We start from the raw sequence: 20,296 nt of genomic DNA on the forward strand, positions 1-20,296 counted from the left end.
CTGAATAAATGCATTTAATAAGACTCCAGGCAGAAAGTATAGTCATATACGCACATCAAAAAAAGTTTTGCATCACTCCAGTTCCCAGAACTCCGAAGACAGACGTTGGCTGTGAGTACTGTGTCACAGACACAGTCCCTTTGACTGTTCAGACATGTCACTCAACCCGTAGGGACCGATGACCGTAGCAGTCTGGTCCCTTTAAACCCCAAATCCACCGACCAACTAAACACGCTCAAAGATGTAAACAACCACGCATGAGCAGCGCCTGTTCGATGGAGGGGTTCCGACATCCGATCAGTTTCAGTCATTCCACCAGCAAGAAGTACACGGCTCGTATTGTCTGTAGTTCAACCAAGCCTAGACGGTCAATGCCGCAGTTCGATCGCATCCGCATTGTGACTTTGTGACAGGAAATGTTCTGAACGAGGGGAGTGTCCAGGCGTCTCGGAGTGAACCAAAGCGATGTTGTTCGGACATGGAGGAGGTACAGAGAGACATAAACTGTCGATGACATCCCTCGCTCAGGCCGGCCAAGGGCTACTACTGCAGTGGATGACCGCTACCTATGGATTATGGCTCGGAGGAACCCTGACAGCAACGCCACGACTCAAACTGTACGCAAATGGCTGCATGATGCGCAGCTTCACTCCCGATGTCCATGGCGAGGCTCATCTTTGCAACCACGACACCATGCTGTGCGGTACAGATGAGACCAACAACATGCCGAATGGACCTCTCGGCATTGGTATCATGGTCTCTTCACCGATGGGTGCCGCATATGCCTTCAACCAGACAATCGTCGGAGACGTGTTTGGAGGCAACGCCGTCAGGCTGAACGCCTTAGATACACTGTCCAGCGAGTGCAGCAAGGTGGAGGTTCCCTAATGTTTTGGGGTGGCATGATGTGGGGCCGCCATCATATGCCGCTGGTGGTCATGGAAGGCGCCGTAACGGCTGTACGATACGTGAATGTGATCCTCCGACTGATAGTGAAACCAAATGAGCTGCCTGTTGGCAGGGCATTCGTCTTCATGGACGACAATTCGCGCCCCCATCGTGCACATATTGTGAATGACTTCCTTCAGGATAACGACATAGCTCCACCAGAGTGGCCAGCATGCTCTACAGCCGTGAACCCTATCGAACGTGCCTGGGATAGATTGATAAGGGCTGTTTATGGACGACGTGACCCACCAACCACTCTGATGGATCTTCGCCGAATCGCCGTTGAGGAGTGGGACAACATGGACCAACGACGAATACAGGCATGCATCAAGGCAAGGGGACCTGCTACTGGGTATTTGAGGTACCGGTGTGTACAGCAGTCTGGACCACCACCTCTGAAGGTCTCACTGTATCGTGGTACAACACGCAATGTGTGGTTTTCATGATCAATAAAAAGGGTGAAAATGGTGCTTATGTTGATCTCTGTTCAAATTTTCTGTACAGGTTCCGAAACTTTCGGAACCGAGGTGATGCAAATGGTTCAAATGGCTCTGAGCACTATCGGACTCAACATCTCAGGTCATCGGTCCCCTAGACTTAGAACTACTTAAACCTAAGGACATCACACACATCCATGCCCGAGGCAGGATTCGAACCTTCGACCGTAGCAGCAGCGCGGTTCCGGACTGGAGCGCCTAGAACCGCTCGGCCACCGCGGCAGGCCGAGGTGATGCAAAACGTTTTTTTGATGGGTGTATGGAATTTTGGAGGGCTATGGGTGCAAGTAAAAATAAATAACTGAAATATTCCAGCATTTCATTTTTAATCTTCTCTGCACTTGATGTTCTTTCACTCCTCCATTATTTCCTCATGTTTTCAAATCTGATCTCATTTCACAGAAGGGATGGGGAAAAAACGACCGGTTAAAACCGATTCCGATATTTTAGTTCTGAGTAAAAGGTACTTTTCGCCTTTCATTTTACTCTGTTACAACCGATGGTATTCATTTTTTGTTAACAATCGGGAGAAAAGCCAGTTATCAATTAGCCATAGCAGCAGTGTTAATTTTTTTTCGTAATTAATCTTTTTTAAATGCGAGTAATTTTTATTCGTAAAATTTACATTAGTTTGAAATATTCTGCTTTTATAGAACAAAGGAAAGTCGATCAGTGCTATTTTCATGACAATGCTGTAGAAACGAGCAACAAACATAGGGCATAAGAATTGGAACAGCACTGCTGTGATTGTAATTTACCTGTTACCATGCGGCATGGCGTACTAGACGAGGCGTATACAGGGTGTTACAAAAAGGTACGGCCAAACTTTGAGGAAACATTCCTCACACACAAATAAAGAAAAGATGTTATGCGTCCATATTCGCAATAAGGTTTGTGATAAGTAATCATAAGTGCTTATTCATTACAAAATGTTGAGAAACGCTACACACTTCAAGAAAACGAATCACGATTATCTACACTGCTAGCCATTCTTCCCTCAACATTCATTTTATCGTAAAATCAGAAGAAAACTGGATTGTTATATTTAATACCGCAACATGCACGCTAGCCTAGTATCTGCTTGTATGTTCGAGTATACACTTCTCGACTTTTTCTATATTTTTACCCATGTCATACATTATATTTCGAAACGCGTTGTGCTAAAAAGCACTTACATTTCTAGTTTGGTATGTCTTAGTGTACCTAATATGGACTAGTGACCTCATAATCTGCCGACAGTATTCTGTCCTCTCACAAGATTCTTCCAAGAACTAGGTACAAGCTATCTATTATTTACAATTTATGCGTTAGAGCTACCCACTAAAACTACCATGCACCTAATCCTCAAACGGTACGGTGGTTGGAGACGAAATAGACGGATCCGACCCACTCCTGGTTGATGAATTTTATGTAGATGTAGGTACACAAAAAGTACGAATTGTTCAAAAAGTCTCTCCGCAGTGCCGTTTAATTGTTAGCTGCGCGTGCCGTATGATTGTTCGCCCGCCTGGGTTATTTTGCTTCAAGTGGACGCTCTCAACATTCCACTGTTCCGTTTATCTCAGCCAGCATCAGTAGTATCCTTGGTGCGTGTGTCGTTACGTGGTGAAGTGAACGTTGAAGTTTATTTCTTTTGTTCGTTTGTTCCGTTTTTGTCACTGTTAAAATGCTAACCATTGAGGAACGTGTATTTTTAGTCGAACAAGAGTTCAATGCTGTCGCTAAATACACAGTTTCAGTTCGTCAAACATTTAATTCAGTTTTCCCGGAGACAACACTCCCCCATCGCGATACTGTGCGAGATCTAACAAAATTCGAAGTACGGGTTCAGTGACAGATGCACCGAGAAATGGTCGTCCTAGCGTTTTGTCTGACTATAAACTACCCGCTATTTCCGATAAAATGTCCATGAGTCCGAACAAGTCAGTAAGAAAACTCGCCCAGGAAATCGATGTTAATGTCGGAACGGCCCACACAGCTGTAAGGAAAAAATTAGAACTTTTCCCATACAAAGTGACAGACGTGCAAGAACTGAAAAATACTGAACATTGCAAGAGACTGCATTATTGTCCATAGTTCAAAAATTTCGTTCAACATAACGGAAGGGATATTCTTAATTAAACATTTTACTGATGAGGAGTGGTTTCATGTATCCGGGTACTTGAACTCGCAAAATTCTCGTATGTGGAGTACTGCAAATCCATTGTGTATTCATGAGGAACGACTTCATTCTGTGAAAATACGGGTTTGGATTGCAATTTCTAGACGTCAGATTGTGGGTCCCATATTTTTCAACGAAATCATAAACACACAACGATACTACAGTGATATTTTGTACCCATTCATAGGAGAACTTGTGTCAAGTGAAATACTGAACAGTTATTTTCAACACGATGGTGCAACCGCGCATACAGCTCGCGTTTCAATGTCACTGCTTGTTGATGTTTTTGATGATCGCATAAATTTCACATGGATTTTGGCTTCCACGATCGCCTGACCTAACACCACCTGAATTTTTCTTCTGGGGTGCAGCGAAAGTAACTATCTATAAAAACCGTCGAATATCCATCGATGAATTGAAAACTGCAATATCCACTTTCACGGCTTCTGTTACAGAATAAATTTTACAACTTGTAAAATGATTAGACGAATGGAATTGTGTATTCAACAACAGGGGGGGGGGGGGGGGGGGGGAGGGACACTTTCAACAATTAATATGAAAATTTTTAAGTAAAAATGAATATTCAGTAAATTAATAGCTTGTGTTTCACTGAGTTTCATTTCGGTATATTCACTGTGGTATAGAGCACGCGCGGCTAACAATCATACGGCACTGTGGAGAGACTTTTTGAACACCCGGTATCATTATTGAATAATAAAGTTTATTGATAGTATGTTGCATGACCAAAATTCGTTTTGTAGACGTAACGTGTAAACCGTTAGCCCTTAGTTCCCGCCAAATCCAGGTCGAAGCACTTACACAAAATGAAACATAATTCTTGTCTTCTTTGACAAAACAAAAAATTATATAAGGAAAAAAATGAAACCTTTCCAGAAATAGAAAGGAATATCATATATCTGTTTCCTCAATAGACTCATCAGTCATACATCTAACACACAATATTGTTTTATGCTCGACACATACGCAAGATGAGCAAAAAAAAAAAAAAAAAAAAAAAGGTTCAAATGGCTTTGAGCACTATGGGACCTAACATCTGAGATCATCAGTCCCCTAGACTTAGAACTAATTAAACCTAACTAACCTAAGGACACCACACAGAGCCAGGGTTCGAACCTGCGACCGTAGCAGCAGTCCAGTTCAAACTGAATCGCCTAGCACCGCTCGACCACAGCGGCCAGCCAAGAATAGTATTTGATCCGAAATTCATTCCCCTTTTCATCTTTCGAAGGATCACACACGTCACTTCTTCGTTTCGTCTGGAAATTTTGATTGTGTGTGGCAGTCGACTGGCAATTTACCACAGTGGAGGCCTCGAAATAAGTGGTTTGGGCATTCTTTATTCCATAACCTGGTGAAGCCCAACACAAAGCTTTTTTAGGAACGGATCCCGTGCACACACTGGAAAAGACTCATGGATTTATTACATGTGAATAGAACGAAACTGTTCACAGCTGCTATGACTAACATTCCGAAGAAGTATCTCAATGGCCACCTTCGGGTTTTCAGTTTGGTGGTCGTTTCTTTGCAAAGTTTGTCCAAGGTTATAGAATTCAACATTCTCTGGCTTGGTTCAAATGGCTCTGAGCACTATGGGACTCAACTGCTGAGGTTATTAGTCCCCTAGAACTTAGAACTAGTTAAACCTAACTAACCTAAGGACATCACAAACATCCATGCCCGAGGCAGGATTCGAACCTGCGACCGTAGCGGTCTTGCGGTTCCAGACTGCAGCGCCTTTAACCGCACGGCCACTTCGGCCGGCTCTCTGGCTTGCTTCAGTCCTCGCTTACTGTACCACTGTGGTGTGTTGTTGACATTGGGGTAACTTTTATTATTCTTTTTAAGGTTGTAACATTTTGCTGCCTTAATAGACAGCTTTACAGTTTCAGCTGACATCATGGATAGTGGTATCCCATTCTTATTTTTACGCTGTGTGGCGACTAACGTCAGTTTTCTCTCAGAGACTCCAACTCATATGAAGTGAACCAGTTATCAGTTGTCACATTTAGATTGCTCCCTGTCACCGAGTCTACGTCTATAAACATACTGACTTGGTATGGATAAATCATCCTCCTTGTTTGTTTACTCTTTTCCAATATAAGGGATGCCTGCAATAAAATAGGACGTTCTGACGTCGCGCAATGAAACTATTTTTAGACTATATTTATCAAGTTTGTATGGTATAAGCATTGCCGCGTGGAGTGGCCGCGTGGTTAAAGGCACAATGCACGAATCGGGCGGCCAATCCCGCCGGATGTTCGAGTTCTCTCTGGGGAATGCATGTGTGTTGTATTTTGCGTAAGTTAGTTTAAGTAGTGTTTAAGTCTAGGGACCGGTGACCTCAGCAGTTTGGTCCCTTAGGAATTCACACACATGTGAACATATGGTATAAGCATTCAGAAGAGACACGAACCACGAAAACATCAACAATGTTTCATCCACCGTCAAGTACTCTGACTGGCTGTAATACTACAAACAATGACTTACAGAATTATCCCATATTTCCTTCAATGCAGCAAATCTATCATTAGCCTTTTTCGACTCCCTGGTACTTTTATCATCGAACCTCAAATAGCGGTCTAAGACGCTGCAGTCAAGGACTGTGCGGCTGGTCCCGGCGGAGGTTCAAGTCCTCCCTCGGGCATGGGTGTGTGTGTGTTTGTCCTTAGGATAATTTAGGTTAAGTAGTGCGTAAGCTTAGGGATTGATGACCTTGGCAGTTAAGTCCCATAAGATTTCACACACATTTTTTTGAACCTCAAATTTTGCAGAAGGAATGTAAATCGTTTCTGCGACGTAGCACAGCGAAAGTTTGGTGGCCCATAGAATTTGCCAGAATCTTTCAAGACAAAATTCATTAACAAGAGACCAACGAAAGCTTTTTTCTCAGTTACGTCTGTAGGATGTAAAAATGAATTTTTGGGATCACTGTACGTGAGCTTTGGGCGTCCTATTTTGTTATTAATATGAGGAGCAATTTTTTTCTGTTATTTCATTAGTCATAAAAAGTGAAAGTAATGTTTCTTTCATCTGTAATCCCTAGCGCTTTCCCTTTAGCTCCAGGCAGGTGAGTAAACACATTTGAAAAAGGGGTTTATGTATATTTTGAACGTAAATGCTTGCCAGCCCATATTGTTTTATCGTCCATACGTAACTCAAAATTTCTATCTTCCGTTTCTTCTATTTCACTCCTGTACCTCTCACCCACATCAACACATTCGTTCTATATCACTGTTCATAAGACTCCCATCATCAGATTCTGAGGCAGACTCTCCTGGTCAGGGTCACCGTCCTCTTGGTCTGAAGGATGCTCCTGGCGACGTAACTCAGCTAGAACTGCTTCAGCTGTGTAACAGTTGTTTCCAAGTCATTTTCGTATCAAAACTGAAAAAGATTCATAGTAAAACTAGTAACGTTACTGGTACGGTCGGGTCGGATAGACGCAGCAAACCAAGGTCCATGTCGTCAACGATTGGTAGCTGTCCGCCGATCAGCGTTCGGCTTCTGGTCGGCATGTTTTCGTCCTGGTGTGCGCGGAAGTGGACTGACAGTTGCTCTACAGCTCTTTGTGCAGATACGTCCGTGTCCCGTGTAGCTTCTGCCCCGCGACCGCTCGCGGCCCGTTGGACTGGGATGGCCGGCAGCCATGACGCCGGGAGTTTGTAGCCATCCTCTTTGTTGTTGTTGTCAGGCTGCTTAATAATTTCTGTGGTGGCGTCACTCCACCAAGTACCACGTGTCGAAGCAGAAAAGATATGGCAGTAAACTGTAAGAATTTTACAGACAGCAAAACCACCCAGAGCCAATATCACACGTGAAGAAAGACAGGCCATAAAGGAGCTCAGGAATAACAAGGATATTGTGGTCCAACATGCGGACAAAGGAAACGCTACGGTTCTAATGGACACTTCTGAATATGAAAAGAAGATGGACGAACTTCTAAGCGATCCTGTTTACAGAATACTAAGGAGTGACCTGACGGCGAGGGTAGGCAGAAATACGAAGGCCCTCGTAAAGGACTCGAGAATTGATCCTGACACAGCCAAGAGACTAATCACCCAGGTGCCTGTTCCTCCTAGAATCTACGGAGTACCTAAGGTCCATAAGGAGGGTTATCCGCTGAGGCCCATAGTGCATTATGTTGCGAAACAACTGGCACCTAAGTTACGCCGTCTTGTGGGACAAACAGACTACTACGTGAAAGACTCTTCCCACTTCATACAACTGATTAGAGAACAGCGGATAAAGCCATCAGACATTATGGTCAGTTTTGACATCAAGTCTCTAATCACTAACGTACCTATTGAGGAGACTATCCGCATTCTACAGGATCGGATCCCTCCAGATATGTGAGATTTTGTGGGCTTATGCCTGTCACCTAAGTACTTCACCTGACGGCGAAAATATTAAGAACAGTTAGATGGAGTGGAAATGAGTTCCTTGCTCTCCCTTGTAGTTGCGGACATCTTCACGGAAGCCCTTGAGCAAACGGCCCTAGCTTCTGCTCCGTTACGTCCCAGTTGTTGGCTAGAATATGTGGACGACACATTCGTTATCTGGCCTCACGGTGAAGAGGAATTGGGAAACTTCCTCCAGCACTTAAACAGCCTGCACAAAAATATAAAGTTCACACAAGAGATTGAAAACAATGGTGCCTTGCCATTTCTGGATGAGGAAGTATACAGAGCTTCCGAAAGTAAACTGGGACACGAAGTGTACCAGAAACCAACGCACACTAATCGGTACCTGCACGCGGAGAGCCACCACCATCCAGCTCATAAGTATTCTGTTCTGCATGCCTTAACTGCCCGAGCCTACCGGATAAGCGACGAAAATAATATTAAAGATGAATTAAAGAAGCTACAACACACGTTTCATGCCAACGGCTATGATGACAAGATCATAAGAAAGGTACCTAAAACCAAAGGGAGCAGAACACGAGAAGAAGGCAAAGAAGAGAAGCTTCCACTGGTACACTTACCATATGTACCAAGGCGCCAGTGAACGGCTAGGCAACGTCCTCCGCCGACGAGGTTTCAAACCGATTTTTCGAAGCAGGATCCACGAAATGATAGGTTCTACCAAGCATGTAGTCAACAATCTTAACACTGCAGGTGTTTACGAACTACGGTGTGAGTGCGGAGCTGCTACATAGGAGAAACAGGGAGACCTGTTAGTTACGAGTAGGAGAACACGAACGCTGTGTACGATTACAACAACATAACAAATCGGCGATAGCGGAACACCACCGTGACTGTGGGCAACCTATCAGGTTCCGGGAAGCTCGAGTACTGGCGAAAGAATCGTGGATGCGAGAATGCAAAATACGGGAGGCGCTCGAAATTATTAAGCAGCCTGACAACATCAACAGAGAAGATGGCTACAAACTCCCGGCGTCCTGGCTGCCGGCCATCCCAGTCCAACGGGCCGCGAGCGGTCGCGGGGCAGAAGCTACACAGGACACGGACATATCTGCGCAAACAGCTGTAGAGCAACTGTCAGTCCACTTCCGCGCACGCCAGGAGGAAATCTTGCCGACCAGAAGCCGAACGCTGATTGGCGGACAGCTACCAATCGTTGACGACATGGACATCCACGAATAGCCTCTTTCCTTTCATCTTCCCTTACGTCATGAGTAACCAATCATATTAGAGGGCCAATTAAAAGTTTTACAACAGTGACATCAGACATAGATAGTCTGTAATAAATAGAAGCACATCCTCTCCCCCCTTCATCTCCGCGGTAATCCGGAAGGGTACCGCCCTTCGATTGGCCTTTCGGCTCTAATCGAAGCTTTAGGGGTCTTGCAGGTGCCAGCCACCCTGAAGCGGTCCAGCCAGCAGCCAGCAGCCAGAGGCGGTTCCTGCCAGCAGCCTGCAGCCGGCAGCCTGCGTCCTCGCAGCCAGCAGCGGTTCCTGCCAGCAGCCTGTGGCCAGCGTCCAGCGGCCGGCAGCGGTTCCTGCCAGAAGCCAGCGTCCAGCAGCGGTTCCTGCCTAGCAGCCGGCGTCCAGTAGCGGTCTACGCCAGCAGCCAGTAGCGGTCTACGCCAGCAGCCAGTAACGGTCTACGCCAGCAGCCAGCAGCGTCCCCGCCAGCAGCACGCAGTGGTCCTCGCCTGCGCCGGCCCCAGCCACCAGCCACCGGCCACCAGCCAGCTTCCCTCAGCGGTCGCAGTCACCAGCGGTCGCGGCCAGCGGCCAGCAGTGGTCCTCGCTGCCCTCTCCATCTGCCAGCAGCAGCAGCAGCAGCAGTAGCAGAGGCGTCCCCACCAGCCAGTCAGCCGGGTGCCCCCCCCCCCAGCGGCAGCAGAGTTGGGCTTAGGCCCCAGTCTCCTCCATCTATCTTCGTCCCGTTCTCCTCTCTCTCGTCGCCCTGCCCGTCTCTCGTTTGCTCCTTTGTCTAGTACTGTATTTTTTCCCCCTTATCATAAAGTCAACCCCCACCACCTCTTCTACAGCCACCACCACTGCCATTATATACACCTCCCCCTCCGCTGCTGCCAACTCTATCACATGGTGTGCCGTTTCACTCCTCCCTCCGCCCATCCCCTCACTCCTCACCCTCTCCTCTCCCTCCCTCTTTGTCGCCCAGTCCCCGACTCCTCCCTCCCGCACCTCCTCTGATCCCTTCCCTCCACTCCCTCCCTCTGCTCCTTCCGCTTCTGCGGCCCCCGCCAGGGTGGTCGCCCTGCGGGCTACAGCCCACGCTCCACTCTCCCCTTCACCTTCATCGTCCTCGTCATCGTCTTCACCATCGCCTTCGCCATCGCCCTCACCATCTCCGGCGCCGACTCCAGCCCAGGGACCTGCCACTCCCCGCCACATTCCAGTTGTTCCCATTCCCCACACCTCCTCCACCGCCGTCAAGCGCCCCAGTGGCACCCCTGCCTCCTCTGCTCCCAAAAAGGCTCCGCCTCGTCCCCCTTCCCCCACCCCTGATGCCATGGATGTCTCCCCGCCCGTCCCTGCCCCCTCCTCCTCCTCCTCTACCCCCTCCTCCTGCCGCTACCTCCTCTCTCGTCTGTGATCCCTCCCTCCTTGAAGCCCGGAACCTCACCCTCTTCCTTCGCCAGAATTGTCCTGGTGCCCCCATCTCCCTCCTCAGTCCTCGCCGTGATTCGGTACTCATCTCCTCCCCCAGCCCTACCCTCCACACAGACCTCCTTTCCCACATCCCTGTCACCCGCTTTGGCCCTCATGCCTCCCTCACCCCTGCTCCTTCCCCACCTCCCTCCCGCCAACCCCAACCCCCGCGTCGCCCGCCAATCCTCACTGCCGTGATCACTCGGCTCAGTCAGGTGATCATGGAGGAGGAGGTGTTGGCAGAGCTTCAGGCCCATCCCCATCTGGAGGTGCGTGCGATTCTCCGCATCCACAACGCTGCCAGCCCCACCCGCCTTATGCGGGTTTTTTCTGAGCACGCCCCCTCCATAGATCGTCTCCTGAAGGAGGGTGCCCTCCTTTTTAACCAGCGTTATAAAGTTGACCCCTCCCGTTCCCCTCCTCAATCCCTCCGCTGCCAAAGGTGCTTGCGGTATAATGCACACCCAACATCTGAGTGCCGCGAGGCCCCCACCGGCCCGCACTGTAGGCAAGCCCACTTTTTACGGCAGTGCCCCAATCTCCAGTAGCCCCCCTCCTGTAATACCTGTAACCTCCCTCATCCTACCTACTCCCAGAAGTGTAAGGCCCGACCCCCTCCTACCACTCCTGAACTCACCATTCCTGTCCGCCCTCTGGACGCCCCCATCCCTCCCGGCAACTCCCTTCACCCACCCCCTACCGCTGAGGACATCATCAGATTCCTCACCATTGTCCTTCAGAATGTTCATCCTTTTCAGCGCCCACACACCCTCCAACAGATCTCCCTCGCCGCCTGTTCCGTTTTCCAACTCAAAATGTACGCCACCTACTCCAACAACCAGGCCCATTTCACCTTCTCCCGTCTTGACACCCTCGTTTAAATCCCTGCCATGGCGCGGCAGCACCGTATTCTTTTCAACAACATCCGCTCCCTTCCTGCCAACAAGAACCTCTTCCTGCACACCCTTGCCACCCACCGCGTGGATGCCTTCCTCCTCAATGAAACCTTCCTGCAACCCCACCACACCGTCCACATTTCGCCCTACCTCCTCCACCACTCCGATAATCCCCTCCCAATTCCGCGTGGCGGAGTTGCCATTAGGCACCACCGCCAGATCCCTGTTCGACTCCAACCTCTCTTTCCTGACCCCACCGAACACCTGATCCTTAGTCTCTTATTCCCCGGCCTTACCGTTACCTGTGCCACCATCTATGTCCGCCCCAACAACCCTATTCCCTTCGACTTCCTCTCCCACATCGACCGTACCTTCTCCTCCTACGTGATCGCCGCCGACCTCAACATCCATAGTCGTTCCGCTGCCCAGTTATGGCGGTGGCATCGGTTCCTCTCCTCCCTTCCTCCCTTCAAGGTGACCACATTCCCATCCCCCAGCACACCCGTCCCGAATCCAACTCCACTCCCGATGTTATCCTCTCCTCCCCTAACCTCCTTGGCCGCATAATGGTGGATGTCCTGGAGCCTGTTGGTAGCGACTATCTCCCTGTCCTCCTCACCGTTTCAGACGGTCGTCGCCCCCGCCCCGACCCTCGTCATGACCCTCCCCCTAAGTACGTCCATGACTATTCCCGTGCCAACTGGAATGCCTACCGGGATGCCCTCTCCACCCAGGTCGATAGCCACCCCCTCACCTACCACCACCCCGATGATGTCACCCATGCCGCCTCCTTTCTCCAGCAGACCTTGTCTAAGGCCGTGGAGGCCCACATCCCTACTGTTGCCATCCACCCCCACCGTCCTACCATACCCCCACAGGCTGTCCTCCTCCTCTGTGAATCCCGCTGTCTCTACCGTGCCTTCCTCCGCACGCATGACCCCGACACACTACGATGCCACTGGCGAATCCAGCGACACATTCGTAATTTGCTCGCGGCTAAGAAACGCTGGGACTGGCGACAGACATGCACCTGTTTAACTGCTACCCTACCAATCAAATCATCCAAGTTCTGGTCAGCCTTCCATCACCTTACCGGAACTAAACCCTGCCCCTACTATCCTCTTCTCCATGATAATCACCCTTTCCCTGACACCCTTAGTAGGGCCAATCACTTTGCCTCCAACCTCTCCGATGTATTTTCCATCCCCGATGATCCCCAGTTCGATTACTCCCTCTTCCCGGATATCCACGGTCGAACTGACACCTCTGTCCCTCCCCTCTCTCCTGGTTTCCAGTACTTGGACAACATTGCACACACGGAACTCAATGCTCCTATCACTACACAGGATCTCATTGCTACACTCCGCACAAAACGCAACACCGCTCCTGGTCATGATCGTATCACCTACCGTCACCTTCGTGAAGCTCCTGTCTCTTTCCTCTCCACCCTGGCCAGGCTCTACAATGTAGTCCTGTCCACTGGTTACTACCCCGACCTGTGGAAAACCTCCCATATCCTCATGTTCCTTAAACCTGGCAAACCGCCGTCCGACGTCTCCTCCTGCCGTCCCATCAGCCTTACCTCAGTCTTCAGCAAGGTCCTGGAATCTATCCCCACCCGACGCATCCACCAGCATCTTCGCCAGCACTGCCTCCTTCCCGTTACCCAGTGTGGCTTTCAGCCGTCCTTCTCTTCCGACGACCTTCTCCTTCACCTGACTCATCTCCTTTCTGAACAGCTTAATTCCCGTCGGTCCGCCATCTTCCTCTCCCTGGACCTCGAACGTGCTTATGACCACGTCTGGCATTCTGGTCTCCTCTTCAAGCTCCAAACCTTCGCCCTTCCCATTAACTACGTCCGTCTGATCGGCTCCTTTCTCTCCCGCCGTCCTTCCTATGTCACCATCCATAACACAGATTCCTACACCTTTTTCCCCTCCGCCAGTGTGCCCCAAGGCTCCGTCCTCTCCCCCCTTCTATACCTTTTGTACACGGTGGACATGCCGCCGCCCTCATCCCCCGTCCACTTTCTCCAGTTTGCTGATGACACCGCCTTCCTTGCCCTTGCCCCCAGCCTGCAGCGCTCCCAACACCTTCTCCAATCCCATCTCGACTGGTTCACTGCTTGGTGCAACCAGTGGTTGCTCAAGGTCAATCCTTCCAAAACCCAGGCGATCATTGTCGGCAAAACCACCCCTTCCTTCCGCCTCCTTGATTTCTATCTCACCATCTATGGCCGTCCTATCGCCCTGACTCCCACCCTTAAGTACCTTGGCGTCACCCTCGACTGTCGCCTCTCCTAGACTCCCCACCTCCAGACAATCCAAGCCAAGGCACACTCCCGACTCAGTCTTCTCAAGCTCCTCTCCGGCCCTTCGTGGGGTCTGGACCCTTCCACCATCCTCCACACCTATAAATCCCTCATCCGCCCTATCCTTTGTTATGCCCATCCGGCTTGAATCTCTGCCCCCCCTACCTTTTATAAATCCCTCCAAATCCTTGAAAGGATACGGATCCTGTACACCTCCCGTAAACTCGATCCTCCTCACCCGCTTGTCTCCCCGATCCCCTCCCACCCCCACACGCTGTCGCGCCTGTATTCCCACGTCCCACCTGGTCTCCATCTCTCAACCCTCCTTACCCTCTCCCAAGGTGGCTTCCACCCGCTCCCCCTCCCTGATGATGTCCTCCTCCCCTCCATCTACCCCTCCTATCAACATTGACCCTGCCCCCCCCCCACTTGCGGTGTCCTTTCCTTTAGGCACCCTCCCTCCCTTCTCTTCCCTTCCCCTCTCTTTCCTTTTCCCCCGTCCCCTCCCTCCACCCCTCTTCCCCCGGGCTTCCCTACCCCTTCCTCTCTCCCCCTATCTCCCCTGCCCGTGGCATCTCTGCTCCCCCCTCTCGCTCTTCCACTCCCCTTCCTCCTCCCCGGACTCGCACATACACAGTGAACATTCGCACGCTGGAGGCCATCGCCATTAGTGTCTCGTGTGTGTGCCTTCGTTTGTGTTTAGTGTTTGTTCGCCGAAACGCCGCCACTGTTCACGTGTACCATCGCCATCATCCCTGTTTTGTGCGCCGTGTCAACTGGTGTCAGTGATGTTTTCTCGTCAGGCGTGAACGGCTCCGTGTTTTTTGTGTTTTGGTGTCTACATTGTTTTGCCCGCCATTTTGATTGTATTCTCTGTGCCCCCTCTATTTATTACTTATTGTAAATCTCAAGGCTGAAGAGCGGCGTACTCAGCGGCTGACAGCCCGCCTTGTGTAAGGTGATAAAAATCACAATAAAGTAAAAAAAAAAAAAAACTCCCCCCATCTGTACCTTTTGTACACGGTGGACATGCCGCCGCCGTCACTCCCCTTCCACCTTCTCCATTTTGCCGATGAAACCGCCTTCCTTGCCCTTGCCCCCACCCTCCAGCGCTCCCAAAACCTTCTCCAATCCAATCTTGACCGGTTCACCACTTGGTGCAACCAGTGGTTGCTCAAGGTCAATCCCTCCAAAACCCAGGCAATCATTGTAGGCAAAACCACCCCTTCCTTCCGCCTCCTTGATTTCTATCTCACCATCTATGGCCGTCCTATCGCCCTCACTCCCGCCCTCAAGTAACTTGGCATCACCCTCGACCGTCGCCTCTCCTGGATCCCCCATCTCCGGACAATCCAAGCCAAGGCACACTCCCGACTCCGTCTCCTCAAGCTCCTTTCCGGCCGTACATGGGGTCTGGACCCCTCCACCATCCTCCACTCCTATAAATCCCTCATCCGCTCTATCCTTTGTTAAGTCCATCCGGCCTGAATCTCCGCCCCTCCCCTCTACCTTTTATAAATCCCTTCAAATCCTTGAACGCCATGCTCTCTGCCTCACCTATCGCATCCGTCTCCCCTCCCCCATGCGGATCCTGTACGATCTCATTCCGTTCCCCCACCTCCTCCTTTTCCTTGAAAGGATCCGGATCCTGTACACATCCCGCAAACTCGATCCTCCTCACCCGCTTGTCTCGCCCATCCTCACCCACCCCCGCCCACTGCCGCACCTGTATTCCCACGTCCCACCCGGTCTCCTTCTCTCCACTCTCCTTACACTCTCCCAAGGTGGCTTCCGCCAGCTCCCCCTCCCTGATGATGTCCTCCTCACCTCCATCTACCCCTCCTATCAACTTTGATCCTCCCCCCATCCACTTCTTGTGTCCTTTCCTTTAGGCACCCTCCCTCCCTTCTCTTTCCTTTTCCCCTGCCCCCTGCCCCCTTCCTCCACCCCTCTTCCCCAGGCTTTCCCCTCCCCCTTCCTCCCTTCCCCCTATCTCCCCTGCCCATGGCATCTGCTCTCCCCTCTCCCTCTCCCATCCCCCTCCTCCTCTCTTGGCAGGTCCCCGGTTCGTACACGATTAGAGGACATTCGCGTGGCAGAGATCAACGCTTCGTGTTTCTGTGTGTGCCGTCGTTTTGTGCTTAAGTAGATCAGTGTTATTCTTTCTGTGCCCCTACGTTCACGTGTGACAATTTTCGTCTCTGTATGTGTCCAAGTGTTTTATCTTTGACTCTACGCCCGTGAACGGCACCATGTATTTTAGAAAGTGTTTGTCTCCGTTTCTATGTCCACCATCTTTTTTTCTCTAATTGTCTTCATTTGTATCTTTGTGTTTCTCTGAGGCCAAAGAGCGGCGTAGTATGCTGCTGCAGGCCTGCCTGTAAACAGGTTTCAAAATAACAATAAAGAAAAAGAAAGAAATAGAAGCACATATCCCCATGCAAAACCAGTCGTGCCCTGAGGAAGGCAGTTGCAATTCGGTTTTAGTCTATTATTGTTGTTAATTTTTAGCAATGATGCGGCATAATACCGAGAAGAATTTTAATCACTATAAACATTGAACTTTAAATTCTCAGTTGGTGTCTCATTTGCTGAACATTGTTCAAAGATGCAGCAAATATTTCTCTAATTTCATTTACTACTTTCTGAAAAATCAGTTCAAAAACAATTTGGTATTTTTCCAAGTTTTTTTGTTTCCAGTTTTTTTTAATGGAGGTTAATTATTATAAGGATTAACATTTCAAGCGCAAAATGCCTAGACATTGAAGAGGTAAACTTTTCGACACTTCATTTACATAGCTAGCAACTGATGTTCATGAAAATTTGACCAAAAAGCTAGTGACAATAAAAAGAAAGAACTAATAACGTTAAAAAAAGTCAGTGGAAACAAAGAGTAGAAAGCAGAGAGATAGAAAACATTTTCTCCTTATGACAGATACCGTACCGTATTGAGTTGTCAGTTAACTGTTTATATTTACTACCGCCGGTAGCCCTAAACTTACAGAAGTTTTCAGAGGAAGCCGCTGCGCTACAGCGTTGTCGCTTCGTTGGTGACAGACGGCGTTTATCGCGGTCTGATCTCGTAAACGAACTAGCTTATAGCAACAAGTGGCAAAAACAAATATGGTATTACTACAGATTAACAGTTTTCGAATTTTACTTTACTTCTTTTGTATAATCTTTTCTTTGTGAAGTTACATGATTTTAGGCCTACGGGAAGTACTCTATAGGATTTGAAGAGTGAGTTTTGAGTATCGCAATAAACTGTAAGACAAAAAGAGAAAACGGCTCACCAAGGATTAATTATTCGAATAGAATCGAAATCGGTAGATGTGACGTAAACTACGGGTCTGCTCACACTCGTTCATCTTAGGAGCTACTACAAGATATAAATTAACGTAGTTTTTAACAAATTAAAGCGATATTTACATTTAATTCAGGCTTTTTTGTAACATCAAAAAATTTTAGTGTGTGCTGAACTTTGTTCTAGAAAATATGGGCCGCGCAGAGTGGGCGCGCGGTCTATGGCGCCATGTTACGGACCGCGCGACTCCCCTTGCCGGAGATTCGAGTCATCCCTCGGGCATGGGTGTGTGAGTTCTTCTTAGCGTAAGTTAGTTCAAGTTAGCTTCAGTAGTGTGTAAGTCAAGAGATCGAAGATCTCGGCAGTTTGGTCCCTTAGGAATTCACACACATTTGAACATTTAGGAAAAAATAGAAATGGAAATGAGCGTTTGGCATCGTTGGCCGTGAGGTCCCTAGTCGGGGAAGTTCGGCTACCAAGTGCAAGTCTTATTTCATTCGACGCCACATTGGGCGACTTGCGCGCCGGTGATGAGGACGAAATGATGATGAGGACAACGCAACACCCAGTCCACGAGCGCAGAAAATCTCCAAGCTGGACTGGAATCGAACCCGGGCCCACTTGCATGGGCAGCGAGCACGTTACCACCCAGCTAACCAGGCGGACTACATTTAGAAAATATGGTCACCTTAATACACAGGATTATTTTAAGCGGCTACTAGAACCTTAAGAGTGCCGCAACCGTATTTTTCTACCTCTCCCCATTTATGAAACAAATGTGATCAAAGTTGTCAAGATAATTTTGGAACACCCTGCAGTTTCCGCACTTCTATATTGAGACAATGGGAGGCCCCCGACAATCGGTGACCGCGGGCGCCCCCAACGCTGCCCCGCCCGCCAGACAACTGAATATTGTAAGTGGCATTTGTCTTCTACTCATTGAGCCCCATTTATAATGACTTAGTTTATGTATTGGAAGGCAGCGTGGAGGGTAAAAATCGTAGAGGGAGACCAAGAGATGAATACACTAAGCAGATTCAGAAGGATGTAGGTTGCAGTAGGTACTGGGAGATGAAGAGGCTTGCACAGGATAGAGTAGCATGGAGAGCTGCATCAAACCAGTCTCAGGACTGAAGACCACAACAACAACAACAGTTTATGTTCATATTCCTTGCCACAAAAGAGTAGTTCGTTCGAACATGGACATCTCAGTAATGCGCTTTGTAGCTGCTGATCGGTAGGAGGTGCGCGCCCGATGACGTTGTCAGCACTGAAAAGCAACCGAGGAAACCGCTCGCGTAGTTACTTAGTGGCCACCGACCAACTTATCTTCTACTACAGTCTACGTGTGTCCGGGAAAATAATCCGATTTGACGTGATGTCTGGGGTTTTCGAAGTTTTTGTCTGGCGTCAGCAAGTTAAGTGATGGCACTCCTATACCAGTGATACGTGAGCTTAGTTGCGCGGTAATGGCACCTGCAACAACTTAATACACAACAATATATGAATCAGTTTTAAATAATGGAAAGAATAATTGCTCCATTCAGTAGAGAATCAAATGAACATATATGCTTATTTTAACGTTGGCTCACCAACTGCTATATGTACACTGCTGGAAATGGAAAAAAGAACACATTGACACCGGTGTGTCAGACCCACCATACTTGCTCCGGACACTGCGAGAGGGCTGTACAAGCAATCATCACACGCACGGCACAGCGGACACACCAGGAACCGCGGTGTTGGCCGTCGAATGGCGCTAGCTGCGCAGCATTTGTGCACCGCCGCCGTCAGTGTCAGCCAGTTTGCCGTGGCATACGGAGCTCCATCGGAGTCTTTAACACTGGTAGCATGCCGCGACAGCGTGGACGTGAACCGTATGTGCAGTTGACGGACTTTGAGCGAGGGCGTGTAGTGGGCATGCGGGAGGCCGGGTGGACGTACCGCCGAATTGCTCAACACGTGGGGCGTGAGGTCTCCACAGTACATCGATGTTGTCGCCAGTGGTCGGCGGAAGGTGCACGTGCCCGTCGACCTGGGACCGGACCACAGCGACGCACGGATGCACGCCAAGACCGTAGGATCCTACGCAGTGCCGTAGGGGACCGCACCGCCACTTCCCAGCAAATTAGGGACACTGTTGCTCCTGGGGTATCGGCGAGGACCATTCGCAACCGTCTCCATGAAGCTGGGCTACGGTCCCGCACACCGTTAGGCCGTCTTCCTCTCACGCCCCAACATCGTGCAGCCCGCCTCCAGTGGTGTCGCGACAGGCGTGAATGGAGGGACGAATGGAGACGTGTCGTCTTCAGCGATGAGAGTCGCTTATGCCTTGGTGCCAATGATGGTCGTATGCGTGTTTGGCGCCGTGCAGGTGAGCGCCAGAATCAGGACTGCATACGACCGAGGCACACAGGGCCAACACCCGGCATCATGGTGTGGGGAGCGATCTCCTACACTGGCCGTACACCACTGGTGATCGTCAAGGGGACACTGAATAGTGCACGGTACATCCAAACCGTCATCGAACCCATCGTTCTACCATTCCTAGACCGGCAAGGGAACTTGCTGTTCCAACAGGATAATGAACGTCCGCATGTATCCCGTGCCACCCAACGTGCTCTAGAAGGTGTAAGTCAACTACCCTGGCCAGCAAGACCTCCGGATCTGTCCCCCATTGAGCACGTTTGGGACTGGATGAAGCGTCGTCTCACGCGTTCCAGCACGAACGCTGGTCCAACTGAGGCGCCAGGTGGAAATGGCATGGCAAGCCGTTCCACAGGACTACATCCAGCATCTCTACGATCGTCTCCATGGGAGAATAGCAGCCTGCATTGCTGCGAAAGGTGGATATACACTGTACTAGTGCCGACATTGTGCATGGTCTGTTGCCTGTGTCTATGTGCCTGTGGTTCTGTCAGTGTGATCATGTGATGTATCTGACCCCAGGAATGTGTCAATAAAGTTCCCCCTTCCTGGGACAATGTATTCACGGTGTTCTTATTTCAATTTCCAGGAGTGTATTTACTTATCCCTGGTGGTAGGGCTACCCTCTGGCGGTAAATGTAGCACTGCT

The sequence above is a fragment of the Schistocerca americana genome, chromosome 4, assembly GCF_021461395.2.
Source record: "Schistocerca americana isolate TAMUIC-IGC-003095 chromosome 4, iqSchAmer2.1, whole genome shotgun sequence".
NCBI classification, from domain to species: domain Eukaryota; kingdom Metazoa; phylum Arthropoda; class Insecta; order Orthoptera; family Acrididae; genus Schistocerca; species Schistocerca americana.